General features: G+C 45.5%; 1 protein-coding gene and 1 long non-coding RNA gene across 2 annotated transcripts in view; one reads left to right on the forward strand and one right to left on the reverse strand.

The window, feature by feature from the left end:
• The window catches only part of LOC132915042 (basic-leucine zipper transcription factor A), a 58095-nt gene that overhangs the window by 10275 nt on the left and 20282 nt on the right, over window positions 1-27538 (reverse strand). The gene's annotated exons all lie outside the window — the stretch shown is intronic.
• Window positions 181-3402, forward strand: LOC132915112 (uncharacterized). Its single transcript, XR_009659782.1, has 2 exons — window positions 181-1170; window positions 2904-3402. It is a non-coding gene; the product is annotated as an uncharacterized LOC132915112 (long non-coding RNA).

Genomic DNA, 27538 nt, shown 5'->3' on the forward strand with positions numbered 1-27538 from the left:
TGGAATGAAAATATTTTTGTGCTAAAATTTTATAAAATTACGAACGCACTTCCCCGTCTTTTATTCGTATTCGAAACAGCTTTTTTGCTTTTATTAAATAACGTTGGATTTTTTCACACGAATGCCATCTACCAGCGAACTCCGTAATTAACTCGCGGAGAGAAGTTATTTCGAGGTTAATCAGATAAAAGTACGTCCAAAATAGCGTATATCTCCTAATATCATAACCTGTTATAATATTTTTATTATTAAGCGACTTATCGAGAAACGCGACAAATAAATTATGAAATTCGTCGAATTACGTTTAACTCGAGTAGATAAAGGAAATAATTTATCGAATTTTATAACGGTATCCCTTCGACTAATTATCGTTAAATACGTGTCATTATATCGACAAATTACACGGAAAGTTTGACGACAGAGTTTCTATAAACAAATTTGCTCCAATTCCTGTTTTATCGTCAGGAATGTAGGTCAATGGAATAAACGTGAGAGAAGTACCAGAACTAGAAAAGATTCATGACGACTGTGCTCGCAATAAGATAATGTTCACTGCGTGAAGCCTATCTAGACTGGCTAAAGCATACGCATGAGAAGATTAATAAAGTCAGTCTTTTGCGTCACTCTTTGTAAAATCAAGCGAAATTCCACTTGACATGTAAAAAAGATTGGAAAAATGAAAATATGAATAATGGATAACGTAAACAAAGGTAAAAATAATTCCTTTCAATAGGGGAAATAAAGAAATTTCTTTCGACATACGTATATGCGGTAATTGACACGTGTCCGTAATTTGAATAACAGATTGACAAATACGTTTACTTTGAATGAGTTCTACTACTCCATTTGATTTCCTACGACCAGCGAGCAAGCACAGAACCAGAGAAGAATCAAAAGTAGAGGAGGTTTGTTGTGGATCCGGCTATGCCTGACGATGAGGTAATGTTTGCTACACGAGTCAAAGCTATCTAGTCAGCCAAAGAACGAACACACACGAAGCCCCCGTTCGAGCCACTCGGAGCCCCGTAGATAAAACCAGTCAGTGTGTGGCGTCGTACATTCCTAAGTTATATGTGTGCGTGCTAGACATATACAAATACATTGGAACGATGATACTGTAAGATCGAATACCCGAATGCATTTTTGAATTGAAATGCTCCAGAATTTTCGGTACGATATTAGTTTTGCATATTTAGCGGCGGAAAATAGTCGATCGCTCTGCTTCTTTGGAGGTTAGGTCAATAACTCGATCGTACCAACAAGAAATGCAATAGACTCGGTAATCGTTTGGAAGGAGCGCGCGGAAAGAACGAAATACGATCGAATACATTAAAAGTTCAAATGTGGAAGGAGGAAGAAAAAAGGAAAGAGATAATGATACGAGCAAAGTCGAAGCGTAAAATAAGTTCGCAGTATATTATCTTTATGTTTTGTCGAAGGAGTATCGGTTTAAAAAATGATCGTCACGCGATGCATCGCAGAAGCATCGTAATTTTGCTTCGCCTCGTATTCGAAATTGCATAGTGGATAAATGTAATGGAGTCGCGTTGCTGCGAAATTTCTGCGCTGCTCGGCCATCGGAAGAACGACACATCGAGGCGACGTTGGTGCCGGCGGTCGGCAGTCATGACAACATGACGTCAACCGGCCGTGTGTTATTTTCGAAAGGGGACTCGAGCGACGCGACGCCTGCCGGCGAGATCGCCAACTACGAAAAACAGCTCGACAACGACGTCGCGCACCACGGTATCGGGCCAAGAAATAACAACGCGTACGATATAGCTTGCCGTGTTATGATTATCGAACGCAATTCCGTCGGGAATATTTAAATAAATGAGAAACCAGCGAGCGTACCCTTGGATAAAAGATTTTCGTTTTTCCTATAGAATCGACGAGTAGCTTTCACGTTTCTTCGACGAATAATATTATCGCCAGATATTGTCTACTCTTTATCCGTCCATTTATCAATGACGTGCGCTGCTGTATTATTTATAGGTATGATATTCTGGATAATTTTCCACCATCAGTGCTGCGGTCGAGAAAATTATTAAAATAATTCGAATTATATTAGATATTACGTTCTAACGACAATCTGAACCTGAACCAAATTTACGGTTACTGTACGTTTATGAACAAATTGTTCGTAGCTTGGACAATATAAAATTATCTAATGGTATTTCAGCGATGAAAAAGAAAGGGAAAAATCGTAATATACCTTCCCCGTGAGAGTAAAGTCTGCTCGGAATGACTTTGTTCGTCTCGGACGAGAAAATTTTTCGAAATCGAGAACGTTCCCCGTTTCAGCCATGAATTATGCAATCGTCGAATTTCGTTTCGCGATATGGCGCAAGATCTTTGCCGAGCGGCGACGTTTCTTCGAATTCGGCTTCGAGTTTCGCGCGTACGATCCTGGAAGCTGTCTGAGCGCTAGCTAGCTTTAACGGTGTAAAGTCCGCGGCAGATTAGCGGTACGCTATCTCGTCGAACGGATAAGATTGTCGGGGAGCAAGCAAGCAAGCAAGCCAGTTAGACTTAGGTTTCAAGGACTCGTAAATCGCGCTCATCGTCGTCAACTTTGAAAAACCTGAGATTGTCACAGGCCTCCCGTTTCTCAAATTGGAAAATTTTCTCCTTTTTTAATTTGGTCTTCGGCATAGAATTTAGAGATGGTAAAGCGCGAGATTTTACTTTTTCCTTTTATCCACGTGTAAAAAGAATTTAAGAAATCCGATAGCTTTGAAACGGGTTTCAATTTCTAGTACGTTTTACGCGTTGCATCCAGATTTGACTTTTATGTTTCGCTACGTGTATGCTGCATGCTAGTTTTATTTTTATATGCTCGTCTATGTACCTTGAATAGAATAGTATATTGAAACTATCTTAAAGTAGTCGGATGTTTTCAGGAAATAATCAACCATGGAGGAATTTAAATTCGCACTGAAGAAACAAATGTTACAAATCTTTACTTTTACCTTTAAGTAATAATAATTACAAGACAAAGACGAGCTGCTCGCTGCGTCATATATATATATATTAATTAATTAATTAATATAACAGAAATATAAAACGAAATGATCACGTATCGTTGCTTTGACTTTAAATTGCTAATTATTGCTGCGATACATTTTTACAATTATCATAATTGTAAAGACATACCATTGAAAAATTGTCACATCGTATCACCGATAGATGCAAAGAGAGCGTAAAAGGGGACAATTATGCAGAAGCGAGAGCGTCATGAAAGGTGGAAAAAATATGTTGTAAATATTTTTGCGCTATTTAGGATTCGTCAAAGGATAATCGAGTCAAAGCTGCAGTTCGAAAGCGATGACGCGTTTAAATAAGACGATCGAAAATCGATACCAGAGAACAGAAGACTGAAATTGTATAGTGGTTCGCGTGCCGGCCAACGAAAAACCGAAAGCCAGCGTATATGGCGACTAGAGCAGAGCGAAAGAGGCCACGGCAGGGGGTCAGTTTACGACCTTTAAATGAGAGAAAGAAACACGAGAAGCGGCAGCGACGATCTAGAATCTACACGACGTTTATCGTAGATGGCCGAAAAGTACGATGAATAAGCGTTATCCTTCGCGAACATGATCGTACGTACGTACGTTTTATGCTTGGGGCCACGTGCCCGATTCATTGATAATGGAGAGGGTCGCACAAAGGGGGACAAAGGGTGAAAACTACCTTTGATGCATGTCTGCGCCGATAGATGACGATCTACTCGCTCATCTGTCCATCACCCTCTAAATGCAAATTTTGCTACAATTACCATTGAGCGTTGTACTTCAAGTAGCACTATGCTGTGTACATTCGATGATAGAGTAGGTTCGCATAACGGGAATAACCGTGGTAAAGTACAACGCGCAATTTTACGAAACTCGCGCAGAAAAATCTCGAAAAATATATGCAGTTCTCCGTTGAAACATCTATATGTGAAATTTATAGAAAAATAGTAATTTAAAAGAAACATAAGACGTACGGGTATTTGCATATGAATATGTCTTGCGATTAAAAAATGCTTTGGGACGGACTCAAAGGGATGTTGGTAGCTTCTAATTTTCGCGCGAAAATCATTGTCGCAGCGTGCTTCGAACGTGGCTAAGTTTCCCCTCCTCTGCGTCTCAAATTTTTCCAAAAAAAAAAAAAAAAGGAAGAAGAAAAACGTCGCCCCCGAAGAATAGTCCCGCGATTGTTGACCCAGTTTCACGACGCGCGGTGCAACATTTGCAACCGCGAAAATACGAGTGGTCGTGTGCGCCTATGGGTGTTTGTACGCCGTACGCACAAACACGCGGTGCATTTATCGCGCGCGCCGACGTGCACACGTACACGGACGCGAGTCCTGCGAGTCTTGTACCGCGCGTATCCTTTGTACAATATAAACGTATATACGCTGCATGTACAACTTTCACGATAAATACACTAGCCTATATACCGTGGTCGTGACAGCGAGAGGAGAACGTACGCGCGCGCTGGTCCTACATTAGGGGATGAATAAAGGAAGGTCTCCGAAAAGGGAGGGTTGCTGCTTTCCCTGCTTGCAAGCGGTTCTCACTACCCCTTGCTAATGCCGCGTCGTATAACAGAAAAACACCATAGGCTATTCACGATATCTTCCCTCCCTCTTAATTACCATGTCGTATCTAGCAATTCGAAATTGAAACGATCGAAGCGTTTTATCATTCTCATTGGCCCCTGTCTTCCTTCTCCTTCGTTCGATTCAACGTATCGTTCGCTCGTTACGAACTAACTTTGCACGGCCTGTATTCCATGGCCTGACTCGGGCAACTTCACCTACCAAGGTAAAGATAGAAAAGGGTTTTATCATTTCCATCGGCCCACCTTCGTCTTCCCTCGTTCGATTTAAAATACTTGATCGTTATAGCACGGCGACCTGTATTCCCCACGAGTTTATTCGTATAGAGGGTTCCCCGAACGTCTCCGCGTATCTGCAGAAGTGAAAGAATATCGGGTAGAGTATCCTCGGTAAGGAGGAGAATTTCCTCTGTGGAAAGTAGACGACGGATAAGAATAGGGTAACGCGGTACTGTATTTTCGAGGCACGCGACAGTTATCGAGGGAAGATCGTTCTAGGAATTGTGTTCGGTTTCTTCGTTTCCTGACTCCTTGATGTACCAAGAAGAAATGAAATTATACGTATGTAGAATTATACTTGGTGGGATTTAAATTTGCGAAGCCAAAGTATCCGAAGTATCCAGCTACAGAGCATTCGTCGAAGAACAGAGAAAAAGGCTCGCACTGTGGCGTCGTTCAAACTTATTCCAATATCACCGCGCTTGATATTCTGGGCGGAAAGGCCTCGGGAATATCGTGAAATATCGTTAGGGATTGCAAAAATGTCCTGTTTCATACTTGGACGACTAGATCGCGGAAGTTCCAAGCGGAATTAAACAAACAGAACCTAAACGACGATCTATTGGAACCGCAAAGTATTCGCAGACTATTCCGAGTATTTTATACATTTTCGCTGTTCGTTGTGGTACTTTCGAATCCCAATAGCAACGACTAGACCGCGGACTTTCATGGAAATTCGCGGCGTGTAGAGAGGTAGAACCTTGGTGAAAGATTGCTTTACCGAGTGTTACGGGAAGCGGCGTACTTTGCACGTTTTACGTATTTTCGTATTACACGCGTTCGCTGTGATTTTCCCACTTATCAACTTGCTGCGAGCGCGTACAGCTCCTCGGTCCGCTAACGACGCGTTGGTCATTGAAATACGATGAATTTCAGATCGAAGAGATAACTCGATGGAAACGAGAGATGTGGAAGAATCGGCGAGGTTGTACCGCGCGGAGCGAACGGTCGTCGTCCGTTAGGTTTACGCCGCGTGGAGGCGAAGGTTGAGAACCAACGGCACGTAATCTAGTGGGGCGCGCGGCATCTGCGGTGCCCTAAACGAAGGGTCCGGCACCCTGAGCACTCGGAATCGTCGGCAGAAAAAGAGAGACTAGGAGGGGGTGGACAGGGGATGGAAAATTGGAAGAAGCACGGGGGAGCAGAGCGTAGGAAGGGAAATGTAGTTGGCTTCTTAACGTCGCCCCTGCCAACGTCGAAATAAAGAGACGAAGAACGAAGAAACGATATTTCAGCACCCTTCATCTGGCCTTCGTCGAGGAATCTGGCTGCTAATTAAACGGAAGGAGAGATTCGAACGGAGCGGCCTCGGCTACACGCTACGAACTGTCACCCTTTTTTCCGATTTTCGTCTCGTCGGATGAATATACGCAGCCTCGGCTACCGGTCCGGCGACGCTTCGAAAGATGCGACGCGTTGGAACCAAAGCCGCGCGGATCAGCCGCAATTAGCGGCGGATGAGCGTGCGCGGAGAAGCCGAAAAGGTGAGAAACGAAGCGGGAGAATTTAAAAAGAGAAACGTCGAAGAAAAGCGCGAGAAGTTTTCCATTGGACGAGACGGCACGACAGCTAGGAACTGCGAACTTCGTCTCTCTCGGAGAAGAAATCGCGGGAGAAAAATTAAACGCCGACGTAAACAGATTCGAATCGGCATGCAAAGTTCGATGCGCCTGGCGAATAACTCCTCTTTGAGCCCGGTACCTTTCGTCTGTTTCCTTGAACGGAACACAAACCTGCGTAGACGCTTAGCCTTCTTAGTAACGGTTATTGCGGGACAAAAGGTAGAAGTCTATCTTTGAGGTAATCAGGGGCAGTAGGGAAGCTATAACGCTTCTGTTGTATTTACCGAAAGAGAAAGGAAGATACGCGAGTATATGGAAGAGCGCAGTGGTTCGTTATCGCTAAGGATATTGACTATGAATTTACATCACGTTCGAAAGGCATTTCGTTTCGAGCCGGTTGTTGCTAGTTTTATTGGCTCGTTGCAAGAAGAAGAGCACCGACCTCTTCCTCTTCCGAAACGTTTCAGCGCCTTGCCACCAAATTGGCTGTTCGAGGAGCGAGTTAGACGAGCGAGACGCTGGCTGGCGACGTCGAGCTGTTGGCAATTTGTAAAATACGACGTGGCGTACGCGCGTTGGGATTAATCGGAGTATTCCGTAAAAATCATATCGCTTTTCCACCGTTATGAATATATTTAAAGACGGCGTGGTATGTACTTGGTCGAAAGACAGACAGGATCGCTGGATTTCGATTGCACGGGGAAACGAGTTCCGATAAATCTGTTGGAAACCGAGCTGCAACTCGCGGAACTTCATTTAAATCGGTAAAACTATTCCATTGCATAGCTATCCTCCTCTCCGTCGCCCCGCGGAAACCGCACAATCCCCTCGACCGGCAAAAATAGAAATCGAAGCGTTGAACCCGGTGTCTAAAAGCAGAAATTGCAATTTTCAACGAAACCCTCCGGTTGAAATTACTACAAACGTTAAACTATTCCTATCCCTTCCGTGCAAGGTATCCGGACAAAATCGTCTATCGCTGCGAGAAGACGATAGACGGAGGATACGATAGAGAGACGAGTGTAGCTGTGTACAGAGAGTGAATTCACCTGACGCGACGCTCTCTCGCTGGTTGCTCACTTTTGTTACAACTTTATAGCAGAAACAAAAGAAAAAATAAAAAAGGAAGGGAAAAAGAGGTTGTTCACTTTCGAGGAAGCCAGTAACTACGGGAGCCGCGCGTACAGCTGTAAACACACACGTGCACGCACACGCGGGTGGCTACCTTTGTCGTGTGGGAAGAAAGCCGTACAGGGATGGTTAAAAAAAGAGGGGCCATATGGCAGACAACGGCCAGCACCCTCGTGCGTCGCAGCTCTCTCCCTTTCTCATGCACTTTTTTCACCCCTCCGGCCTTTTTACGCGCAGCATCTTCCTGCTTACACGTGCACACAGTGCAACGCATCGTTCGATCCATTATCGTCGCGTTCTCGATTTCGATCGATGGAAATCGCCAGGCGAGACCAACAGCATCTCGTCTCCTCTCTCTCGATCATCGTCAGTGTCTACAGTTTCGTGCAATTTGTGCCACGATGAACAAAATTAGATGGGCGAACAATTAGGGTGTTTAAGGGTTAATGCGTTATAAACGTAGGAGAATCGGTCAAATGACGAGAGAAGAAGCGTTAAAACATTACAGCAATTCGTCAAGTACTTTGGCTCCGTCGGTTAGGATCAAAAGATCGTCGACGATTTTGCTTCTTCCTAATAATATTTATCGGCTTCGATGACGCTCGATCGATCGCCGGTCATTCGCCGTCGTTGCCCGTTCTGTCGGCGAATTCGAACGGACGACAGGCAAGTGCGATTATGCGAGTTTGCAGGATGACGCGCGTTAAAGGTATCCAGCACATTTTCGTTCTGAGCTGTGACGAATTTTTCTGAATGGCCCTGGGGATACTCGACGGGTCGTTCGTGGTAATAGAGCAAACCCGAGACCCTGGCGCCTTGAAACATAAGACGATTAAGCGAACTTGTCGCGCGTTGGCGATTTCCTACACGCAGAATTTCCTAACTCTGGACTTTTCGTTGTGAATATTCCAGTGAGAAAAGCCGACTGGCGTGCTTGACGTTGTTTCGAATACTCGTTGATTTATTATATTTTTAAATTGTGAATTTAGTCAAGGAGATGTAGTCTGACGTTTCTTCAATTATTTCTTCCCTCTTGCGTGTCTAGTTTGGAAATTATTAAATTTCCCTGGAAACACGACAGAAACCGTGTTCTATTAATCCTATTTAATTTCATAGACGGAGAAAATGCAAGAGCTCTTCTTTTACGCAACTAGAGATGGCGAGCTAGGAAACGAGACAGGAACATGCGTCGTTCGTATCTTCGTTGCTACAAATCAAAGTTAAGGTTCGCGCAAGTGAACATCGTACTCCGGCGGACTGGCCAAAGGACCGGCAGACGTAAACGTACATCTCCTATCGATCTGACAAACATGGACTTGGCTAGAGCTTTCGACATTTCGGCCTTAACTCTCGCGCTCAAAATAATCATTAGCCTGGGGCCCCTAAAGGGTTAGAACTGCCACTGGCTGTATGTTTAGATGACGCCAAGTTTAGCGGCCGTGTGTTTGGATGACAGCGAGTTTAGATAGGAACACGCGAAGGCGTGAAAGGGGCAAAAGCGGCGAGTGCATGGGACGCGCGAAACGAAATTACGTAACTGGTTCGCGTACGCAGACGGAACGCGTTTCTCGACCGCGAGGTCGAAACCAAGCGAGAGCACCACGTGCATAAGAATCGCGTTGCTCCGAGCGCGGGCTCATTCACACAGGTGTGAAGTGCGCGATCGACCTGATGATAATAATTAGACGGAACGAGAGACGGGCGAGGTCCGCGAGAGCGGCGAAAGAGGAAGCGCGACGTACGGTTCGGAACCAGTTGGCGGTGACGAGTGGGCGCGTTGGCTCGAGTTTACGAGGTGGCCATCGTAGGACAGTGAAAGAAGAAGGGAACAGGATGGTTACGACGTGGCAGGTGCCTCCGCCGGCCACGCTAAATAATACACGCGCGTCTCTCTCGTGTGCCGAGTTCGCGAGCGCACAGCCGCTGACGAGTGGGACGGTCGCAAGGTGCATTCGAGCCGAGCGGCGAACAGGTAGCTTTCGCGTGACGAATCCTCCGCGTACGGGCCACGCGTACAACTTGCAACAGGCTGTTGTAAATATAAATCATGGGTGCTACGGTTAGAAGGGTCGCACAACTTGCTGAAAGGAACGCGTCTTACGAGGGTTGTCGTTCGACTCCCGCTTACGGTTCCCGCGGTCTTTTCCCCATCTAATTGCAAAATATCCGCGATCCTTCGAAAGGGTTCTTCCTTGTTTTACGCAACGAGTATCGTACCAACTTCTGCCGGAGACTTAGAAGACCGGAAGATGTTAGATTTTTGCACGCGAACGACCCATCTTTGTTTCCGTCCGACGAAACGAAATTTTTCTAAACGGAGTGGGGACGACGAAACGTTCCAGGTGTTGCGAGAATGCCTCGTGTCCCATACGACGATTTACGTGGTATCTTGGAACACGTTTCGCTTCTTATCGATCGATCCGTGGAATTAATCGTCGATCAAGAGAGGAGACCTCACGCGAACGTGGTAGCTTCCTGCCGATCTAAAAATTCAAATCGACCATCCAGGCGGTCTCTGCGACGAAAGTATACCCACGTAACGATCCTGCAGCTCGAATTTCACCCCAAGTATGTAACTTCCGGGGTATCGTTCGCTCGCGTCGTTGCATAGAGGAACATCATCGACACAGCCGAATAAAGATTACGCGTTAATCAGGGTTATTAGGATTTCACGGAACTGTGTTATCGCGAGGATTGGGAGCGGGTATCGTGGGGGAGCGTGCATGTTTCGCGCGAGGAAACACCGTGTACACCGACGAGAATTCCATTTACGACGATCGAGAAGCACCTGATCCCTTCGATCGATTCACTTTGCTTCGCCAAGCGGCGAGAATACATCGATGATCGCGTTGCAACGCTATTGTTGCGAGTTCCGACCATGGCGAGCACGCGACTACAGCCCCTGCCAAGCTGCCAAGAGGAAACGGAATTCATCGATGCAAAAGGCAAGTGACGAAAGTCAACGAATACCCGTCCGACGATAAGATAGGCTTCTTAATTCAGTTTCAGTCATATCACTCATCTGTTCTGCGTCGTATATCTTTGCTGACTAAACGAGCTCGATAAACAGACGTTATGCAATGTCCCGCCGCACGGAAATCTGGATCCAGCGAATGTACGTACTTACCGTACCGTTTGCTTAGGTCTCTCGATCGGGACCTGTTGCTTGACCAGCGACGTTTAATATTAATCGAGTACACGACTCTACACCATCCCCGTCTTCCGCCATTTCTTAACCCCGGCCGCGATTCTCAGATTCATTAAGAATCCATCTCGTTTCAGTTCCAGCCGAGCGGAGGATCTTTAATGCCCTAACCTGTTGACCGGGTCGTTTCTTAACCGTTTCTACGATTACGTGGCGCGTTCTGCGTTCCCGTGGTAATCGTCGTGTACGAAATTGGGTTGTCCAGGAAGCTCCTTTCCTCTTTTTAAGGAAACGACAGATGCGCAACGTTTTCTCTTCTACCTGGAATTTCCTGTGGTACGGAATCTGTTTTTTTCTTATTTACGAATTCTATCTATTTTTCTTCTATCGGAACAAAATGGATCGTGCGTGATTCAATAAGTCGTATAGAACAATTCCTATTTTTTTTTATAGTTTATTTTGGTTTTTACCATTTGTGCTGAAGGACATTTGGTAGAGTGTTATATCTAATTGGTAATAAAAAGAATAAAATAAAAATGAATATAGCATGTGGGTGGCTACCCCCATCGGGGTGCCAACTTCGTGTATTTTAAGTTATATCCTTTATGTAATAATTCCTATTGAAGTTGTAGCTTCAAAGACTCGTAAAACTAAGTACGAGGATTTGTCGAACCGAGTACGATGGGTCGTAAAACTAAGTACGAGGGTTCGTTAAAATCGCCGGTTCTACACAAATTCGTCCGCCCGGTTAATCGTCCAACGGCCGATGATTGTGCCAAGTATGCGTAAGGAGGTTGTTGATAAAGGGCCGAGAAAGTGTTGTTTTGCTCGTTAATCGCGTTAAAATTTATGATTCGATTCGTTCCAGGATTTCCTTTCGTCTCTCTATCCAGCCAGAGTTCCTGAAGAAATGTGTCTACCGATGAGGGTACGTCCCCCGTTTATGCGAGGGTTTCTCTGTACCTGGGCCCAGGTAGAAAGCCGAACCTTGGCCGGGGCTCAGCGCTGTCGAATGACGAGGGTCGGACATTGGGCCGCATCAGGGAAATCATCGTCTGTACCTTTGAGAGGTACCCTTCGGTTCCTCTACGAGGCCAGTGACTCTCAAAATGCACAACGTTCGTCCCCCTGTTGCTGTATGCCGGTGTAAACGATCGATAATTTGAGCACTGTATTTTCGTTTTATTTTCGATGACCGTCGATCTTGGTGATCTCGCTAAGCCAATTCCTACGAGGTCCTTAACCCTGCGTTATTTCGTCCACTTTCCACCTGATCCTATTGTCCTATCGTTAGCAAATTCCTCGAATTTCGAGCAAGCTACGGGGAAGTTTTCGTTCGGATCTTTCGGCGAAATAAATTTGAAGACAACAGCTCGGGCAATCCATCTCGTTGGAATCGACATGGCCGCGTAACTATGGTATTTCTCGAGGAACGTGCCACGCGCGGAAAATCAAATGGATCGAGCTAAAAATGATCCGAGGAAGGCAGCAGGGTCGAGAGGATAATTCGATCCGCGTTGATCATATGGAGGATGAATCACGCGGATTGTGAGAAGCAAGTACGAGGCTTCCCGCAGAAGCCCGTTTCTATCGCCTCGTACGAACGATCGACTACGTCGCTGGAAGAAAGGAAACGGATTCTTTCGGAAGAACGGCCTAATTGCTTTGGCTGCCGGAGAGGTCGGAGTTTACGAGCTTGCTACCGTGTAGATAAGACTGAGCGGTTTGCGGAAGGAAGCGGTTGCGAGGTTTTTTGCGCCGCCAATGTGTCACGAATTTTGTAAGTCGATGTTTGTGCCGAATATCGTACGGAATTATTGCACAGTGGCGGCAAACATAATGAGCCAGCAGAAACGACAAACAACGACGTGGGCTCAAACACCATGACCAGTCACGTATTCGTCATAAAGTAAAGAAGAACTGAATGTAACGGGTCGCGTCATCGAGGCACAAACAATGACTATACCTTCGTGGAATCTGACGAAAGCGAAATTTCTCTAACATCAACAACCGACCTACGTTTCTTTCGCGATCCTCCGTTATTCGGCTGGAATACTCGCGTCCGTCGATATAGCAACTACCAATCTCCGTCTAACTCCTCTCCGAACGAGAGAAAGAAGCAAACGCTTCTTAAGTTCTAGAAATCAAACGGTTAGCAATTGGTTCACCTGATCGAACTTAATCGAGTCTAAATCACTCCCTATCGCCTTTAATAGCAAAGAAGCAAACGCACAAGTACCCAGTGTATTTTCTCCCATCGATCTATTACGAAATTTTTACTCATTACGTAAACCATCTGCATATATATATAGATATAGATATACACGAGGTGTAAATTGTGTATAATTACGATTAACGATATTAAAGAAGCAGAACTGAAAGTTGCTATTTCCGTAATTAAAGCTATCGGATTATGTACTCGAACAAAAGGCAAAAGCCAAGAAACAAAAATTTCCACCTGCTTCGTCAGAGCCCAAAATCCGAGACGTTGCCTGATAGTTGTAAAAGGAAGAAAGTAGAAAAGGAAACACGTTTGACGATAGTTGTACAGTTGCACGGACGAACTATGAAATGGGAAGCAGCCTGTCGGGGCCTTGAAGCTTATTCCTTGGTCCCTCAGAGTCCCATAGGAGCTATTTTTGGTCCGTATTGTTGGATTTGGGGTAGGCCAGCCCGTATATACCCTCGGCAGGCAAACGAGGGTTGGAACCTTTTATACGGCAGAGGGTCGCCAGTCGGCTATCGGTCCCGGTTCCTTTTGTCTAGCTCGTCGAAGCGACAACGGAGAAATTCCCCTCGTTGGGCGAACCGACGACCGTACCGTGCTTGTCTGCCTGCCTGCCTGCCTATCCTATGACTGACAACAGCAGGTCGGTCGACGCGTATACGACCGCTCTCGGCGAACGGAAACCAATTTTTGCCGACCTTGCCACTACTGTTAACAGGAAACGATTGATAACGACGAGGAGGCAGGCAATGCGATAGGTCCGTTAGAAATCTCGCGATTGTACTGACTGTTTGCAGGCTGTTCGTTCGGAACAGCTGGCAGGATCGGGGAGCTCGTCGAGCGGCGCCTGGAAATTTTGGAAATAATGCCTGGTCGTAGGAAACGAGGCAAATTGCACGAGCAAGATCGATACAAGTATCGCTCGTTGCAGGCGAATTCTGCAAGGAAAGATCGATAGGAGTATGCAAAAAAGCGTTGGAGGAGAAGCGACTAGCCAACAGCGAGGAATCGGCCGCTGTGCGAGTCAGGATCGCGATTACGTAATAGCGGCGAGAGCGCGAAGAACGACACGCCGCGTGGCAGCATCGAAACAGGAAAAGATCCTAGAAAATGGCGGTGGAGAGCGCGAGGCGCGCCTGCGGCTCATCAACGCCGGCGCGTCCTCGTCGCGCGTCTCCTCTCCGGAGAAGCCAAGTGGAAGAGTTTACTGTTAGCCGGCACACGCAGTATATATAAGCAGTGTGTCTAAGCGCAAAAGCTTGGTACGGGATATATATCGAACGTGTGTATAGCTGGTCGTGCGTGCGGCCAACGAGCCAACCGATCAACACACAACCAGCAGCGATCGCGCGCGTTCACCAGGCTAGAGAGCCTAGCTAGGCGGCTGGTTGGGTGTTGGTGAAAGGTGTGGCCGCGTTGGCTACACAAGAAAACGAGAATGCGATATTCCGGCTGCTGGTATACACGATATTCACCGGCAAATACGCAGAGCCTGGAGAAACGCAAGGGAACCGACTCTCCGGGAGTAATCGTTCTCATCCTGCAGCCTGATTGCTACTACCCCTCTTCTTCTTCTTCTTCTTCTTCTTCTATCGATGTCGATGCTCGGACATGCATCGAATGGAAAAGAAGAAAAGGCGAGAGGGCAGAGATAGGAGGAACGAAAGGAGAAAACAGAGAGAGAGACATCGATCGAAAAGAACGACGTCTATTACACGGATGTACAGGTGGTCAAGAACGATCCAAGGAGTACCGCTTAATGGGATTCAACGACCTCTCGCGTCTCTGTTCAAACGCCAAGCGTCATCCTTGATTTCCTTGTCGATCCTTGCAGGAGGATACCGGTGTCTTTCGGACGTTCGCTGGATTCAGCGTCACGGCCACCGCGCGTTCTAGAGACGCTAGATGTACGTGGATGAACGACGGCCTTGGTGGCTGTGGTACGCAGCTTTTTGCTGCGTCGGCAGTTCCGCCAAAAATCGCGCCTCGAGATGCTCCGAGGCGACGAACGATCTGTGTAGCAAGCGCTATCCATCGGATCCACGAATTCGTAGCCTAATTGGAACCAGTTAAACGCATATCGCAGAAATTATGTAACACGCTTTCGTCCGAAAAAAACGTCTTACGAACGAACACAGAGGCGATAGAGGAGGAACCTTTCGATTTTAATAAAGGTTAATAGAAACATGGAAATTGTGTAAACTGCATGGTCCGGTTTACAAAACGGACGGCTAAGAATATGTTTTCATGTATTGGAGATGTATACGCTGTTACTCTGTTAAGTATACATATTTAACCAGTGTATTTGAACAATCCACGTCGGTCGGTCCATACGTCTTTACGTTGGATTATCGCGGCGAAGGCAGACTTTCCGCGTGATAAATCCCCGCGAAAGAAGGAAGAACGCCAATGGAAGATATTCGCCTGTAGCGGTACTGTCCTTGCACGATCGCCTCGAGCAATACCAGCCCGGGTCGTAACTGTTCCCGTATCCTGCCTCGGCTATTCCTAGCTCCGTGTCGAGCAAAGTGCAACTACATTAAGGAGATTATGAGATATTGAAAATGACGAGTACACGTGGTACAATGCTCGTCTCGCCGTCCAATATCGTTTTATCACGCCTGTGCGTCCGAAAAATTGTGAAAAAATGCAGATTCCTAGATGTAATAGCGTACTCGAAACGTTTGATCTCGTTATGTCGTTCAACTTGGTAATATCGCGATGTCCAAGGTCGCTCGCGATATCGCTGACTGATTAGAATAAAAAAATATTTGCATTCTATCGGATTACGCCTTCCTTCCGAAGAGACCAAGAAACGTGCTCCCATCGGTGGATATTTTTCCACAGCCTGAGAAACATCGCGGCGAATTATCCGATGAAATTACGCGTCAACATCGTTGCATCGTTATATTAAAATCGATTGTTTTTGAAAGAAGCGGCCAGCTCCGGTTTTTGTACTGTGTATCGTTCTCATAAATATACCTAATTATACGTCTAGATGTTAAGATCGTTCTGTCACGATGGTTCCTCCTCTTACACGTTGATTTGCATCAAGCGTAAAGCTTGCTCTCGTCTTTATATGCAGGAACAACATCTCCGATACCGGCTCGAAGACCGTCGAGTATCGCGAAGTACAGATAACAGCGTATACGTCAATAACGCGAACATTGATGAAGTTATATCATACGCGAGACGAAGTATCGCCGTATTACATATAAATATATATATTTATATAAATGACTGTATAAGCGATATATATTTGAAGAAAACGGCATCCAAGTTGAAGATAAAAGGTTCCAGGTTTGCTTTCACATTTTACAACAAAAATGACCGACGCTGCAAAATTGACCCAAGACCGATATAATGAAGCTCGACTGGAGCGAAAATCGCTTGCATAAGGCGGACGGTCGACACGAACGGCCGAAGAACACGACACCAGCCAAGTGTTTGTTGTCAGCATGTATACGGTAGCCGATGAACGTAAAAAGAAAAAGACAACTGTCCCGTCGATGTGAGAATTAAAAAAAAAAAAAAAAGAGGAGAGAAAAACGTTTGTTGCGCCGTTGGACTTCGAATTGCACGATTAAACCGGTAACTAATACTCTTACGCGAGTCTGATATTTAGATATTCGTTTTTCGATATCTCTAAGTTGGTGCCGTCTAACAAGACGTCTAAGAGTTATGTATGGTTATAAAGTTATGTACAAGATAAGTTGGTTTTACAATGTTAGATAAATTACAAAATTTATGTGTAACGATAATTGTATTGTTTGCACCGAGTAATGCAAGCTTCGTTGAGAAACCCCTTGAGAATTCATTGCATTTTACGAGAATGCGTCGAGATAATTCTCGTAATCAAAATCGTAAGAAAATGTCACGAGTAATTAGAAAAATAAGTGTTTGAGTAAAAATCTTTTTTACAAATGCTCTCGCGTTTCCATCGTATAATGACACGTTCGTGTCAATTCGTACGATTTACGAAAGTATATTAATTCGTGATATTACATGAAACGATATATTTCAGAAGAAAGTCCTACTTTGTATTCGTGATAAGAGATTATAAAGATAGAACAGAGCAATGAAACACGAGAAAATCAAAGTTCGAAATTACTACGCTAAAAACGTAATGATAAACGAAGGCTAACCCGAAGGGGTTAAACAGAGCCCTACCTACGGGTGTTACCATCCCAATCGCTTTCCCCAGAACTATATATACGTAGTAACACGAAACGCAACTGAGATCCGATTTCTCCGATTTTATAAACACGCAGCAGGTTCGTCGTTCGTCGCTTTCAATTGTCATCGTCTCGTGTACGAATTAAGACGAACCGATTGAAAATCATTGAAACATCTGACGATACGAGAGGACACGATCGGTAACGATTCGAATTTACGAGCGTGTCAGCCACGCGCGCTGGTGAAACCAGGGGCAAGCAAAACAACGAGACAACGACGACGATACGAAAATAAAATTCGTCCCATCGCTGCACGACGTTCGCGGCTCGTTCTGACGGCGCAGCCAAGGTTACGTGCGACGACGAACCAACGAGTCTCCTCGTGAAAGTCAAATTTGTAAAGCGCGTACATACATGAGAGAGCGTGTGAGAGAACGTTGGCAGCGCGCGAGCGCGCCTTCTCTCGAAGCGAAACGCGAAGCCGAGGCGACCGCAGCGCCAGCTGGCGGCCCGTGAACGCGTCATCGTTTTTTCGACGCCGCGACGAAGCAACTCGCCGCCACTGCCGTTCCTTCAAGGCTGCGCCGTTACGGCTGACGTCTCTCGGCCGCTGCTTACCGATCGCTCGATCCCGACGTTGGTTGGCAATTAGCGATGGGGAGTTCGTACGAGTGACGCCAGGAACGTAAATCTTGTGATTCCGGCGGGGAAAAAGCACCTCGCTAGGATTTCGTTGGAGGTTATTACGGGAATGTCTAGTTATTTTCTCCGTTTAACTAACTAGTCGCTTCGAGCTTTTCGTTGTTGATGGACGATCGATACTGAAGAGAATTAGATGCAGTTGACTATGATAAACGCACGTCAAACGCAGGATTAAACTGTTTTCAATAACGGACTCTAGCGGTAACGTTCATCTATTACAGAGCGTCTACGCGATAGACATCTTTACCGTACAACGTTAGAACGTGTGCGCAAAAGATCTAACTTCTTTATTTCGTTAATTTCGTGTAATTAGGCAGGCTCGTTAGGTTATCAACGTATGCCTACGAGTCTGACTTTTATTTTTAATGGAAGAAGCAGTTTCACGAACAACAGATGCGAGGATAAAGTTAAGTACGATAAGTGCGAGTGCTGGACTTCTCTTTATCGTTCTCGTCCCGATAATATAGAGTACAGATATAGTAAGAATATCGTGCGATGTCGTACGTTGGCAAGATACGACGAATGTATCGATGCGAGTCTAAAATCGATGCAATATATATCTCGGTATATGGTAATATAGAGAAGTTCTAAGAATGGCACAGATATCGTAGAGCATCTGTACTCGGCTACTCAGTTTTTGATAGCAATGTTTACGCTCAAGGCAGCACCGAAATAGCGTTACATCGTTGTCGATAGCGTTGATAAAGCTCGACACTCGATGATACGACTAGTAGTACGACAGTAACGAGAAATAGGCAACAGTAAACGCAGGCAATGTGGACAACGTAGACGCTGAAGACTGGCTCTGTCCCGCTGCTGCTGTTACTGTTATTTTTAACTCGACGCCGACGCGTCGAGTCCGTAGTCTAAAACCGTCTACCCTCCTTCCTCCCTGTACTCCGCCAGATCCAGCAACGAGCTTCTCTTCTCTACTTCTTCACCTTCTACACGAGCACGATAGAAAGGACGATCAGTGAAGTAGGCGTTTCGAACGGTATTTTCAAAACGAGGAATTTTCTACTTTCGAAATTAAGTAAAGATAAGAAACATTAATGGAAAAACCCATTATCGAAAACCACGGTAATGAGTTGCTCTAACTACGTAGTTAGCCAGTTTTTAAAACTTCAAGTTCGAGAAGAGTTCCTATCTTTCGTTACGAGTTGGATATTAATTATATATTAAGCGATGAGGAAATTACAACGTTAAAGAATTTCCTTTCGTGTACGTACATAGTCGCGATGAAGATTATTCCTTATTGATTTCGTTCAATTTGCTAATTCTCTAGGAATAAAATGTAGATGTAATAAACGGGATTACCATATAAAATTACTGCGCAGAAAGGAATTTATTAAAAAGTTTTAGCAACGTTCGCCACAAAAGAGTACCGTGAGCGAAGGAAAATTTGTTTCGAAACCCAGTTTTCCCGCCAGTCGACTCGACAACGCTGGGTAACCAGAGAAAATCAAGACAGAACGAAACAGCACGATACCGGCAACGCGAAGGAAAGAGAGGAGACGAGAAAGAGAGACCTCGAAACGTGGCAACGCAGCGCCAGTGCGTTGTAGACTCGGTTCCGTACTGATACCCACGCTCTGAGGTCTCGCACGATGTCGCTCTTGCACCGAGCAAAATACCTCTACACGAACTTTCTACTCGCAAGAATGGGGTTGTTGGCGCAACAATCGTACAACATATCAAGGGTGCACTTTTTGATCTCTTATTTAATACGAATTTCTAATTTCGACCTTCGACCCAATACCATCAACATTTCAAGGTTAATAAAATAATATATATTTCGTGAAGTAATGGCTAAAAATAGACGATAAAATTAACTACAAGTTCTAACCTCATGAAATTATATCATCCGTCGAAGACGTCTATTTTCTATTTTTCACATTAAACGTGGATGCTTTAACGAAAATTATATTCAAATTATTTTACGATGTTAATCGAGTAATTTTACTCGTTTCTATCGGAAAGCCTACGTACATACTTCGAATAGAGATGTTTCAAATACTAAACGAAATACTTTTCTTCTTGAAAGACAGAGTTGAAATTTGAAAGGCTCTACCCAACGTGTACCACTGTTTCTTCGACGTTGGCTGGGGCAACTTTCTAGTTTAGCTGACGTGTATATGCACGTGTACGTGTACGTGCACGTGTACGCGCGCGTACGCGTGTGCTCCGTCTCACACGGTTACAGCAACATATGCGTGCACGTTAATTGTGTGCGTATAGGGAGCATGTATGCGCGTCCGTCATGTTAGCATGTGTTTCTTTTTCTCTCTTTCGCGCACACGCGCGCGCGAGCGCGCGCGCTCACGCTCTTTTGAGCGTGTGGAGGAAAACTGGTTCCAGGAGAATAGAGCAACTGCGCCTTACCAGCAACAGCACGAGGAACGAAAGCCTCGACACCCTCGCGCGTGAGTTTAACCTCGTACCCGTATATACCGTGATCCTTTCCACTCGTGAATATTTGGAACGTCTGCAAGGACGTACCGCAAGGTGCCTTTCAACAACGGGTCGCAGCTCAACTCCCTAACAGCAACTACTACTGTTCTTGGATTTCTCTCGTCAAGTTTCCCGTTTCGCAAAAGAAACACGTTATATAATTGTTCATTATACGTAGTAAATATTCTAGACTCTAAAACGATTCGTAAATTCGAAAAGATATTTAAGCTGTATTTCGTTAATGTTGACTCGTATAGTTAACGGTATAAAGATTAAATTGCAAATAGGTGCTGATTTTCTCTCGCATGCATTTTGCAGTGGAACATAAATTTCTGAATTTTTTACCTTAAGATTATAAATTTCCCCGGGCTTCGATAAAGATTAAAAGTCGATAAATATTTCAGGAAATTTTATGCAAGATGATCGGCTACGATATCTTGATGCAAATTAAAAACGAGCCCCAACCATGGAAACTTTAATAGATATGACTGTTTTACCGACGGAGTTTCTTTTCTATTATCAAGTGCTTAATAGGGAAGCATTTCTTTTTTTACATGCTATCATTTTATAGCTCCCCTCTCTCCCTTTCTCCCTATCCCTATCCTTTCTTGCGTGTGCTGATACGTATACATACATGTTACTCTCTCTCTCTATATATATATATATATATTTTATATATATATATATAGCTTCGCACAGAGCGATGGTGCTCTCTCTGCAATATACGTATCCTCGTTTGACTTTGGGGTAGTTTTACCCTCGCGGGCGGCCAACGGGTTGATTGCACTGGCGGCCCCGCGTTTGGCAGCTTTCTCGCTCGCTCCTCTCTTTTTCTCTTCTCATCCTCGTTCTCTATCTTCGTCTAGCGATCACCCCTCGCGCTTCCCCGCCCTATTCCTTCCTGTTTTACTCTCGTGTTCCAGTATCGTTTTCTCTCTCCCTCTTGCCGTCGCGATCCTAGTCGTTCTCTCTCTGTCTCGCCTCTTCCACCGCCTCTCTCTTGGCCCACCTTTCACTCCCTCTATTTCTGTCATTTCTTCTCTCTCGCTCGCTCTTACCCTCCGATAGTCTTTCACCTCCTCCCTCTTTCACTCTAGTTCTCTCGTTCTCACCGACGATATGGCGAGAGGGTGGAACGAGCCGAGGTTTCCATGGCAACGCCCCATGCGCGCGAGTAATGCGTCCCTCTTTGTCCGACGCGTTCTACCTTCCCCTCCAAAGCCATCCGTCTCTTTTTCTCTCGTGCTCCCTACTGCACGGCCCCACGATCGCTCTTTCTCGCTTCTTCCTTCTCGTTTCATTCGTTCTCCCTCTTTCGCGCATACGCACGCGTACAGAGAACACGTACACGGCACTCATACATACTGCGAACTCCGTCTTCGTCGCTCCAACGCGTACAGGCTCGTTCACACACGACCGGCGAGTCCGTACGATATCGAGGCTTCTCGAGGAGGACGAATAACGGGCGCTCTCGAAACGAGGATTCCGCGATGGGCGAAATCGTCGTTGGTGCCGCATGCAAAATTGCAGAAAATGATGGAAGGACGTTAATGGATTCAACGGCGGGCAACGAAATAGCAAAATCGGGGAAGTCTTCTGCCGGTGCTTCTTTTTTCCCAATAATAATGGGCGTGGCAATGTATGTATAATTTCGCAATCGTTGCACGAACGAAAATTAATTAACTTATACTCGTGAATCTTTCCAAACCGGTGGTCCTTGATCTATATATATATTATCTTCCAAATCATTGCACTTAACCTCTTTTCACATTAAACATCCAAAGCGAAAATATTTGCACGTCCTCCGTTATTCCTGCCATGTACGATATACTTCCCTTTCATCGACATCTTGGTAATTTCCTAAATGAATCGTATCGGAAAAGCGGAAACGAAGATTTTTGAACGATCCAGTAGAATGCTACGCTGTGTTCCGGGTTGCCCCCGCGGCGTATAGATTTTCCGTTGTGGCTCAAGTACAGTTGGGTTTTCAGAGAACTTCGAGAGAGGGGGCCCTGAAAAACGCACCTTCCTGAAACCGTCAGAGCGAGAGAAAAGGGCGAGAAGACGCGTCACGACGGAGAAAGAGACGACGACGCCGCCGATATACCAGCGTGGAGGAGAACAAGCGTGGCGCGGTCTGCGTTCATCATGTAACGCGTTGCGTAGGTGTGTTTCGCAAAAGTTTGCTTTACCCTACGGGTAAAAGCGGAATGAACCTCGTTAAAGAACTCTTCCCGGAAAGTTGCTAATTCCTGTTTTAATTTATTTTATAATATAACGTTAATAGCCACGCGTCCTTTCATCGGGCTGAATATATAAAGGGCAAGAGGCAAATCCGCGCGCCGCTTTTAAACTTCTATTCGCGTAATAAACTGCAGAAACGTATATTTCGTTCCGCGTGCTCTGTTTCCGAGTAACGTCTCCCTCTGCCGTATTTTCGACAAAGTTCCGATTCGAAAATGATTCTAGACCAAGGGAAACACCGGTTGATGTTCGGATGAATGGCGAGCAGTACCGCGCGATATCTTGGGGGTAATTATTACCGGTGAGTGTAGGGATCATGTCGGCAATTAGAGGGGCTACCTCTAGTCGCGGCGAATCCAACAGCAAGCACCATTAAGCAAATAACCGCGAGGCTACTACTACTCGTTACTTGCTGGTTTCGACTGTTAAGAGACCCTTCTCTCCTTAGGGTACTTTATCGCGCTACTACTTTTCTCCGTCCAAACTATGTCCTTTACCTGTCCATTATCCAATATATCTATATGACATGCGCTCACCGCGCCTACACAAAACCGTAGTTTTTAATAATAACGTTGCAGACAAGGAGTCGTTAGTAAGCAGGTAATTTTGGTCTTGGTAACTAAGCGATATTCTTTATAGAATTGTATACCCCATATTACATGGTATTCGGTACAGAGATAGATAGTCGCTTAAGTGAAATTATGAAAATAACTATACGAACGAATTCGACTAATACGTATCATCTGGCGATCGAATTGAAGAATTTCGTGCGTCTACGGGAAATTTGAAAGCGAGTAGAATTCATGCACTATGTAAAAATACGTAAAACTAAAATATAGTATTCCGTTCTTTACATTTTGTTTTTTTTTTTAATTATACTCATAAACACGTGAATTTGTATATTACAATTGCTAAAAATACCGCGTCTCACGACAAATTAACCGCGATAAGTAAATCGATATAAAATAGCATCGGGCGAAAGAGGAAGAGGTAAAATTTTCCTCTCGCGAGGCAACACCGAATCGCTGAATATAGATATTTGCAGGCGGAGTTTGAAAAGATCGGAAACTTACGGCGCTTTCGTCCCTCCCGTTCGAGGTGACCAAGTCAGTTGCACGATAATTCGCGCCAGTCGGGACTTCGAAAATGGCCTTAGAACGCGAGAGAGCCGCGATGTATCCTTGCGCGTGGTGGGCAAGGGAAGCGAGAAAGGGACAGGGCTACAAGGAAAGATGGAGAGAGAGAGAGAGAGAGGGAGGGAGACCGGAGAGAAAATGAGAAAGAAAGAAAGAGCGTAGAGCGAGAGATCGTCCGATCCACGAGGAAGACGGAGGTATCAGTTACGTCCGTGTGAAACTGGTTTGGAAGGATGTGACGCGCGTGCACGCATGCACGCACGCATGCATACTCGTGGACGATTGAAAATTCCTTTGGCGCGCGAGGAATATCCTCTAAGGATCTTATTATAGAGGGTTCATGTTCACGGAAACTTATTCTGGCCTACTCGTCAGATTTAACGAGTATTTTCGATGATACGCATATACCGAGGATCGAGAAAGTCGCGTACGAGGGTAACGCGAGGATTTTTGAAGTCTTAAAATATTCCAGATAGATAATCGAAGTGCCGACGGCGAACGAGGAGAGTGATTTTGTCAGGCGCCAGCGTACACTTGCTCAAATATATTGTTATCTGGCGTTGGAACCGCGATCTATATAATACATGTATACATATCGTGTTCGTTTCGAAGAAATCGAATCACGAAACGCGCACGATACCGACTGGCAACCGGGTCGCGAAAGATATGCGCGCAAACAAGTTACCGGCTTAACCTGACCGAGGAGGATCGACCCCGTCTCGTCGTCGGGGTCGCCATGAAAATTAAAGCACGCGAAATTAAGCGTTTACCGGAGGAGACACGGTAGCGAAAGATAAACAAGCAGGCATTATCCGGTGACGATTGAAAAGCGGTGGCACCGCCGTTGTTCTCCGACCGGTCGAAAAATTCGAAAACACGAGTACGACAGGGCCGGGTACGACGGGGGCGGAGGCGTATCGGAGTCTCCCGACCTTCCTATCAGATTATCCTGTCGTCTGAAAAGAGACTGAAATTCGTTGAAGCGTCGGTAATGGCATAAACTGTATACTTCATGTTCAGCGACTTCTCTCGCGCGATATATCCAGCTCATTCTGAAATACAGCTGTACGACCGCACGTATTCACCCACACGCAAAAGCATCCAGTCTCTACTTGCACGTACGTACGTGTACGTGTGTATATACGGTACATAGAGAGCGCCACACGAGTATCAGCCGTACATGCGGCGCGATATACGCCTCTATGTATGTATATGTACGTACATATATATATATATATGTATATATATATGTATATATATGTATGTATGTATGTATGTATGTATATATGTATATATAAATGTACGTATATATATGTAAGCACCTATATGTACGTAGCACGTAGCCATAGTTCGGTACGGCGTGTATAAGGGTTAGGGGCGTGGTGGTATGGGGCAGAAGCGAAACGATGGGGGATAACGGGGAGGCAGGAGGGTGAACTCGAAGAGAGGGTAGGGTATAGAGGGTTGTGACGGATAAGGGAGAAGTAGGGGAGAGGCATAGAAAGGGTGGATGAGGTTGGGTGGACGGGCAGATTGGGGATGGCGCCCGCCGTTCGATAGCGAACGCACGTGGCCGCGCTTCTCGCAGCCGCCGTCGTGGCGCCAACGTCCTATTAACCCTCCACCCATCCGCCCACGCGCCCTTTGTCGCCTTCCATCCCCACCACCGCGCAATCCAACTACCACCACCACCTACCACCCTCACCACTGCCGGCCGAGAATTTCCACCGTCGATTCGCGCAGGCGTCTAACTTACTTAAAGGACACTGACTCTCTCTCTGGGGTGGCCCGGTGGTAGGGATCCGTTTTTTGGGGGGAGATCAGCGAAAATAACGCTGAACAATTTCGGGAGGTACTACGGGAAAGTTTCAGCCACCGGGGTAGAGAGAGAGAATGTCTGGTCATTTTCAAGGTGGATGAACGTATTTTGATGATTTTATGTTTTGCGAACGCAGGCGGAGAGCAATTTTTCGAGCGGAACCCGCTGGCACACGGAGCGGCGGCACCAACACCGACCGATCGAAGAGACGGTATCGATAATTGGCGGGTTATTTTCTGCAAAAGGGAATAAAATTGGGAATGATGCGAACGAATAAGATAAGTCGTCGCAGGTGAAGGGAAGCAACACCGATCGCGAGTATTGCCGCGATTATGTAATTTTCTTGCGTTTTCTTCCTGTATGACGTATCGCGCGAAAAAAGACGGATAGAATTACATAAAGCTGTACGTCTTAAACTTTACAGACGTTCTTTGTAACTTGAAACTAAAAAGAGAACGTTATTTCGTATTTCCACTTATTAATTTTTGGAATAAAATATTAGAAAAAAAATTCTATAAATCATAAACGGTATATTTTATGAGAAAATCAGAATCGAGTATTTTTTATATGTTTATTAAAGAAAGATATCGTTGAAATAGCGATACCGCGCGACGCGGTCCCAAAAACTATTCGCAACTAACTATTCATGTACATGTATACTTTACATTTACATCAAAAATCTCGAGGCACTCGCAAGTATATACGTTGGACGGCGTTACGTAATCTCAATTTCCCCGTACCCCTCTACGCCAGCTATGCCACGTAACTGCTGCTCACGCTACTCGAACTTCGAAAAAAGACCGTTCTGCGTGGCAGCAGGTTTTGCTCGAGGATCGATGTCGACTATTCGCCGAGCGTTATCGAACGAGTGACCTGCGACAGCGTCGAGCGCCCTTTCGAAAACGACACTGACGGGGACGACTACGTTGACGTCGACGTACAGTCGGCAACGTCAACGCCGAGGTGGAAAGCCTGATTGCGTAACCTAGAGCACACAGCTGAAAGCATGTTGCTCGTGATAGTCTCCCACCAGAGCGCTTCGGCGCAAACTACGTTGGATGTAGCCTCGTTACGCGATAAGGCGTTCCTCGTGTGGGTGAAACGACGAGCAATATACGCGATTACATTTTGTGTCTCGCAGAAGCCGCACGAGGTTAGATTCGCGATATATTCGATGGAATGTTCCACGATTCGTTCCCGAGTTTCGTCCTTTTGCGAAATTTTCTATGTAATACGATACGAGGACAAATTCTAATTTATCTTATTGATCGTTTACGTTTATATCTCATTGATACTTTATCAATAGCAGTGGATGATAAATGCGCGGTAAATCGATCCGAACGTTGCTTCTTTGCGAACTAAATTTTCTAATTTAATCGAGACGAACGTTTCACGAGATTCGTGAAAAAAGCGGAAAAAGCGAAAAAAGCCATGGGCGAACGAAGAGGAGGAAATCGTAGATAAGCATGCATGCGGGAGACAAAAAGAGAGCATGAGCGCGTGAGTCGTGCGTCGAGAGGAATTCTTGCGCAAGTATCCGGGTATTTACGCGTGAGACAAGAGTAGATAGCGCTCTGTATTGGTAATCGACTGTGTACGCGTTCGCGTGTGTGAGTATAAGGCACTGTACCGTGCTGCCATCTGAAAGGGAGTGCGCGAACTAGCGCATGTGGCTGGCCTTTCGCACGCGATTACGATCCAGTTGCGTGCATTACAACGTGAGAGAAGTTGTCTCGGATCCTGCTAGCGTAACCTTCGATGGGCACAATGTTTAAACGCAATAAAGTTAAACGTTATAAAATAGCAACGTACTTCCGACAAATGACAAAGGACGTAATTCCCAAAGCAACTCGTGCAACTTTTACTGCACGTTACGTTTCTATCTCACAGCGGTACACTATCCATCTGCGATCATTAACGATTAGCGATTTCTAACTTTCCTTGTAAACAGCAAACGAATATACAACATCTGTACGTACACCTATAGTTTCAATGCGCGCGTTGCATTTGAAAGAACCCAACTACGAATTAGATTTTGAAAATTTAGAGGAACGATAAATAT

Source organism: Bombus pascuorum, chromosome 16 (genome assembly GCF_905332965.1).
Source record: "Bombus pascuorum chromosome 16, iyBomPasc1.1, whole genome shotgun sequence".
Classification (NCBI taxonomy): Eukaryota; Metazoa; Arthropoda; class Insecta; order Hymenoptera; family Apidae; genus Bombus; species Bombus pascuorum.